The sequence below is a fragment of the Triticum dicoccoides genome, chromosome 5B (assembly GCF_002162155.2).
Source record: "Triticum dicoccoides isolate Atlit2015 ecotype Zavitan chromosome 5B, WEW_v2.0, whole genome shotgun sequence".
Lineage (NCBI taxonomy): Eukaryota > Viridiplantae > Streptophyta > Magnoliopsida > Poales > Poaceae > Triticum > Triticum dicoccoides.
Genome location: NC_041389.1, coordinates 590,227,434 through 590,234,082, shown reverse-complemented (window position 1 = coordinate 590,234,082; position 6,649 = coordinate 590,227,434). Strand labels below are relative to the sequence as shown.

The 6,649-nt window shown below is 44.8% G+C and overlaps 1 long non-coding RNA gene across 1 annotated transcript; it reads right to left on the bottom strand.

Moving 5' to 3' along the window:
* Positions 1-4,041: 4,041 nt before the first annotated feature.
* On the bottom strand, positions 4,042-6,127 carry LOC119306243. The gene is made up of 4 exons (XR_005148899.1): positions 5,984-6,127; positions 5,072-5,184; positions 4,389-4,675; positions 4,042-4,299 (listed from the first exon to the last, which is right to left on the bottom strand). It is a non-coding gene; the product is annotated as an uncharacterized LOC119306243 (long non-coding RNA).
* Positions 6,128-6,649: the final 522 nt, after the last annotated feature.

Here is a 6,649-nt window from a genome sequence, read left to right as displayed (position 1 = left end):
GGAGTAGGGTTTTACCTCCATCAAGAGGGCCCGAACCTGGGTAAAAACATCATGTCCCTTGTCTCCTGTTACCATCCGCCTAGACGCACAGTTCAGGACCCCCTACCCGAGATCCGCCGGTTTTGACACCGGCATTGGTGCTTTCATTGAGAGTTCCATTGTGCCGTCGCCATCAGGAAGGATGCCGCATCCCGTCTTTAAAGATGGCGCTGTTGCTAAAGGAGCTTTGGCTATCGGCCAAACTCTCCGGCTAGGCGGTTTTGTTATGACCGCCTGTTCGGCCGCCTCGCCGACGATGACTTCTTGGGTCATCGAAAGCAATCTCCACGTCGACTCGGAACTCGCCGAGCAGTTAGATCCGATGGAGCTCTCTTCCTTAAACGAGCTCTTGGATCGCATCGCCGCCCTGGGAGTCGCTACAGACTACGATCAGATTGGGCTTAAACCCGATCCAAGAGAAATTGACTCTCCTCAGGCCACCCACCACGTCGCAGTGGTGGAGGAACAATGCGGCGAATCTATACCCATCTTAAGGACCAAATATGTCCGGATTCCCGATCCCTCCAAGCCGGATACCCGCGGAGGGGAGGACATCACTCAAGCCCTGAACCTAAAGTCAGACAGCGGGCCAGATTCATTGGATAACATCCAAGAACTCAAGCTTCCGAATTCAGAAACTCCTTTGCCCTTGAGCCTCAGGTCGGGCGAGGTTCCAGATTTAACTCCACCCGCCCACCCTAACATAAGGGATCTATCCCAAATTCGGCAAGAGCCCACGGAAACAGTACATCATTACTGGGCCAGATTCCTCCTGGTTATGAACAGGATAGAGGACTGCCGCAAGGAGGATGCAATTTCATCCTTCTGCAATAATTGCATGGACATCGTAATCCTCAACGCCATAAGTCGCCGTGATATTACACACTTTGCTGACTTGGCATCCATGGTACGAAAATACTGTGCGATGGAAAGCGTCTAGAAAACCGAAATAAAATTCTGGGACGATCTGGCCCTGAATACAACCCCAGTCCGAAATAAAAGGGCGCATTATCGCCATGCACAGGGGTTAATCACCAAAAAACAAAAACCCTCTATAGGGTATGCAACCGTACTGGAGGGATGGCTCAATGGACCCTGTAAAATTCATAGTACAGAGGGCGTCACAGCAACTCATATCCTTAGAGCATGTTGGATACTCCGGCAGGTGGCCAGAAGTGGCGAGGAGCTTCTAACTCCAGAATCTGCAGAGCATCACCCCAGGAATACCAGTACAGTATCAACAGTCTTTGAGACTTTCGCATCAAACAATATGCGGAAACGAACACTCCGCAGCCTTACCGAAGTCTACCACGTAGCAACAATAAACCCATGGAGTGACACGGCTATTACCTTTAATGCCAGTGACGAACCTAAATTCCGAACAGCCCGAGCACCAGCCACATTGGTCCTCAGTCCGATAGTGGACGGCTTTCGACTTACCAAGGTACTCATGGACGGTGGGAGCGGATTGAACCTCATTTATGAGGAAACCCTTCGAAAAATGGAAATAGAGTTGAGCCGCATTGAGCGAAGTAACACAACCTTTAGAGGAATAATCCCCAGTCGAGAAGCGTGCTGTACAGGAAAAATCACACTGGATGTGGTGTTCGGCACACCGGATAATTACAGGTCCGAGGAGGTCACATTTCAAGTGGCCCTGTTCAGCAGCGGATACCACGCTCTGTTAGGGCGAGAGGCATTCACAATTTTTCAAGCTATACCCCATTACGGGTACATGAAGCTCAAAATGCCCGGACCCAATGGAATCATCACTCTTGCTAGTAACCCGGACATAGCACTCCGCGCCGAAAACAAGACAGCTGCACTGGCCCTTGAGGCATTATCCGAAGCCCTAGCGGCCGAGGAACTGACTGCGCTGCGCTCCATGGTGGACAGGGACGACGTGATACTCGACAAGAGATCCAAGTCCACCTCCTTTAAACTGGCAGGCGAATTAGTCAAATTCCAAGTCCATCCAACAGACCCCACAAAAACGGCCTCCATCGGGGCACAATTAAACCCTGATGTAGACGCCGCACTACGAGAATTCCTACACGAAAATTGGGACATTTTTGCCTGGCACTCCTCAGACATGCCAGGAATCCCACGCAGGCTGGCCGAGCACAACCTAAACATCCTAAAAGGATTCAAGCCTGTTAAGTAGGCTCTTCGGCGTTTCTCTGAACCTAAGCGACAAGCCATGGGAGAGGAGCTAGCCAAACTACTGGAAGCCGGATTCATCAGAGATATAAAACATCCGGACTGGCTAGCAAACCTGGTGATGGTACCAAAGAAGGACAAATCCTGGCGCCTATGCGTCAATTTCAAGGACCTCAACAAGGCTTGCCCAAAGGATCCCTTCCCCCTCCCCTGCATTGATCAAATCATCGACGCTACCGCAGGACACGATTCATTGTGTTTCCTCGACGCATACTCTGGCTACCATCAAATTAAGATGGCAGAGCCAGACCAAGCCGCAACGGCATTTATCACCCCATACGGCCCATTCTGCTTCAACACAATGCCCTTCGGGCTCAAAAACAATGGCGCAACATGTCAGCGCATGATTTAGACATGTCTGACCAACCAGATCGGCAAAACAGTTGAAGCATACGTGGATGACGTGGTCGTCAAAACCAAGCATGTCGAAACTCTAGTAGACTACTTGAGGCTCACGTTCGATAACCTCCGAACATATGACATCAAGCTTAATCCGGAAAAATGCATTTTCGGCATACCAGCAGGAAAGCTCTTGGGCTTCATTGTCTCCGGTAGAGGAATTGAAGCAAACCCAGCCAAGATCCGAGCTCTGTCACAATAGGATATTCCAAAGGACCTCAAACAAATACAAAAATTGACTAGATGCGTGGCGGCTCTAAGCCGCTTCATCTCCCGCTTGGGAGAAAAGGCATTACCCCTTTATTGCCTCCTCCGGCGCACCGAACACTTCGAGTGGACGGATGCTGCCACGGCCGGACTCGAAGAAATAAAAGCCATATTGGCAACAAACACGGTCCTGGCCGAGCCTAACATCGGCGAACCAATGCTATTATACATTGCAACAACTCATCAAGTTGTAAGCGCAGTGCTCGTCGTCAAACGAGAAACAGGCGGACACAAATTCCCCCTTCAAAAACCAGTCTACTACGTGTCCACTGTCCTCACTCCATGCAAGTCACGGTACCCGCATTACCAAAAGATAGCGTACGCAGTGTTCATGGCGTCCTAGAAGCTACTTTCAAGAGTGTTCAATAACAGTAGCCTCCGAAGTACCTCTTAATGATATTATAAACAACCGCGATGCGATGGGTCGGATTGCCAAATGGGCCATTGAGCTCCTCCCGTTCGACATAACCTATACAGGACAGAGCTTTTGTAACACAATGTTATGTTACTACAGGCCCAAAACAATGTTACTAGCCCAGATAGTAACACATTTTGAAATGTGTTCCATTAGACCGTGTTACTAAGGGGTGTCCATTGTCACATATAGTAGGTGTTAGAATATATTAAAAGTTGTGTTACAATTATGTTATAGTAACATGCATATTATGTGTTACCAACTGCACCGGTAACACATTTTTGCAACTATAGTAACACGGTAGTAACATATTTTTGTGGGTGTAGAACATTGTGGTAACACGTTTTTGTAACTGTAGTAACACAACTTGTAACATAATATCAAAATATCATATAATCTATAGTTGTCAACCACCCTAGTAACATATCTGTAACTATTGTGACACCGTCAGTAACACTACTATATTAGTATGGCAGCATAATTAATGTATTTCTTTTTTAATTATTAACCACAAAATTAGGTACCCCTTTATTTAATATACATTTATTTAATATAAAATCAATGCAATTGCTCAAATAGTTAATTATTACTATTTATTATGCTGCTTGGCACCATGAAAAAAGATTGAGAAATTGAAGCACAACACATACACAAATTTAAAATATCAATATATTTATTATATAGAAGAGTGCAGGATACATATGCATTACAATAAACAAATACCAATATTATTGGTGCAACATAATATCATTCATATCAATTTGACTATAGACAACACAACTATGGAGAATATTACACCATAGCAGTTGCATCAATTCGACCAAAGAAAAAAATCTTGTGAATGATATTACATTTTTCAATCTGTCAATGTAAACTACAGGTATTGCTAAGTAAAATCTTCTTCGCTGCTTGATCCAACCGAAGAATTCAGCTGCAACTCAATGATCCTTCTTTTGAATCTGTAAAAGAAAATTGAACCTTACAGATATGTGATTGAATGTATACAAATATAAATTCGAAATATGAAAGATAAAATACTTTAACTTACAAAAGCTCAAGGCCATATAATTAAGTATCCTGAAGCAAACGCGTCACCAATTCTCTACAATCAGAAACTTCCCTTGCTAACTCGTCATTATCCAGAATAGGTTCATCCATGGCAAAGTTATAAAGAATATAAACATTCTATAGGAATTATCAATGAGCGCGTCCATATGACTACATAAACATATACCTGGAAACTAGTAGCCAGCATTACAATGCCTTTAAGCAACATGGAACTGTTATTCATAAACCCTTGAGGCATCGACACTAACTGAGCTCCCCGCAAACATTCTGTAAGAGTAGAATGATAAATAACATGAGACAGAAATAGATGTACAACCACAAGCTACAAACTATAAGCATGCAGTATAACCAAATATTCAACAGATTTAGAATTTAATGTATAACCTATTTTGCACATAATGTAAGGACAGGTACTTGGTAAAAATTCATGGTATCTTACATTGACCTAAATAACAAAGTAACCAGGATGGGTACTTGGTAAACGGTGATGCTATCACCCATTGGATTATATCAAACTAGCAGATGAGATTGAGGTACAAGAAATATAAGAATTAAAATGGAAATGAACATACAAGCTTCTGCTGTATTTTCATAGTGATAATTGGGATATGCTACACCAAAATGATCGTACATCTACTGTTGTACGGCCTGCAGAACCCTTACCAGGAAAAGCACTATGTATTATGCCTAATTCCCTGTCAGTAAAGTAGATATCCATAGTGCTCTACACAATCTCTGCTATCCAATCCAGGACGCCATCTTCTCCAACATTGCCTCTGCATTAATTCATGGAATGACATGAGCGCATAAGTATATCAAGTAGAAGAGTAAACTCATCAACAGAACTCAAAGTAATGATACAAACTTTCTGATAGGTATGCATGGGCTGGCCTGAATCTGTGATACTTGCCTACTTGAAAGATATGTGCTAGGCTACGCTGAATCTATGATACTTACTTTCCTGAAATATATGTGCTACGCTAGACCGAATTCGTCCCAGATTATTGTCACTAGACGATCTAGAAAGACACATACAACATTGATTTCGCTAAATCAATTGCATGCCCAATTAATTTAATTCTGAAATTGCTAATTGGCTGGGAACAACAAGTAGCCAAGCAGCAATCATTCATGGGTATTGGGTAGAAAGCAGCAGCAGCGCAAGTATTCAGTCAAGTGAGCAGCCGAACACAAGATCTGTGAGCCACCCACAGCAGACTCATTGTAAATCTGGGGAGAGCTAGCAAAAACTGAGTACAGTACACCTAGTAAATTTCCACGAGATTTCACAAAAGCATGCACCCACGGTTTGATGTTCCAAGAGATGTCACAGTATTCAGTCAGCTATCTTCAGGTAATGACAATGTCCACCGTAGGCTTTTCAGGCTTTTTACATTATTCAATCGGGTCCTGCTTAACAGGGATAAGTACTAGTGTTACTAACAGAACAATAAGTTGAGAAATGCATCCGGCAACTCGATGGATGGGGTAGCGGGCAGCAGCAGCCGGCAACTCGATGGATGAACTCCAAATCACAGAGATGAAGACATGAGAGGATGATGGGTTTGGGGTTACCTGGCGTCTGGAGGAGAGGATGCTGGGGACGGAGGTTGCCGGTCCAATCAAGGCGGCGGGGGTGGTGTCGAGTCCAGCGGCAGTGACAGCATTGAGCCCAGGCGGCGGCGGCGGAGATCTAGGAAGAGGCGGCGCATTCGCTTCTGCTGGAAGCACCTCCGTTTGTGGAGAGCGTACGTGCGACCCCCTCGGATAGGTTTTCTATATGGGCCGAGGCTGATTATGGGCCGAGCCGTATCCCTAGGCCTATCACGCACTTATGCCAGCCATTTCCTTGTTTCATCTAAAAATACATGCTTGTCTAAAAAAACATGCATTTCTCAAAAAAAAAAAACTAAACAAACATCTCGCGTCCTTGTATTTTGTTTTTCTTTTCAAAAAACATGGGATACTATAGGGCACGCCTGTCACGACGTGTCGTGGCGTGTTGCCATATACCGCCTAGGACGGCGGGTTGGTAGTTTTTGCCGTATCAATGCTTTGTAGACATGCAACATCAAAAATTGCAGCGGACAATAAAAAAGGGTGCATTTTCTACAAAAAGAAATATATAGGTGCAGCGTAATGGTGTGGCCTACTGCGGTGGAGGAGGAGGACATGGAGTTGCTGGCGGTGGTGTTGTGTACCAGTCTGAGAGGGTGGCGGGGTGGTCATCGTCGGGGTACT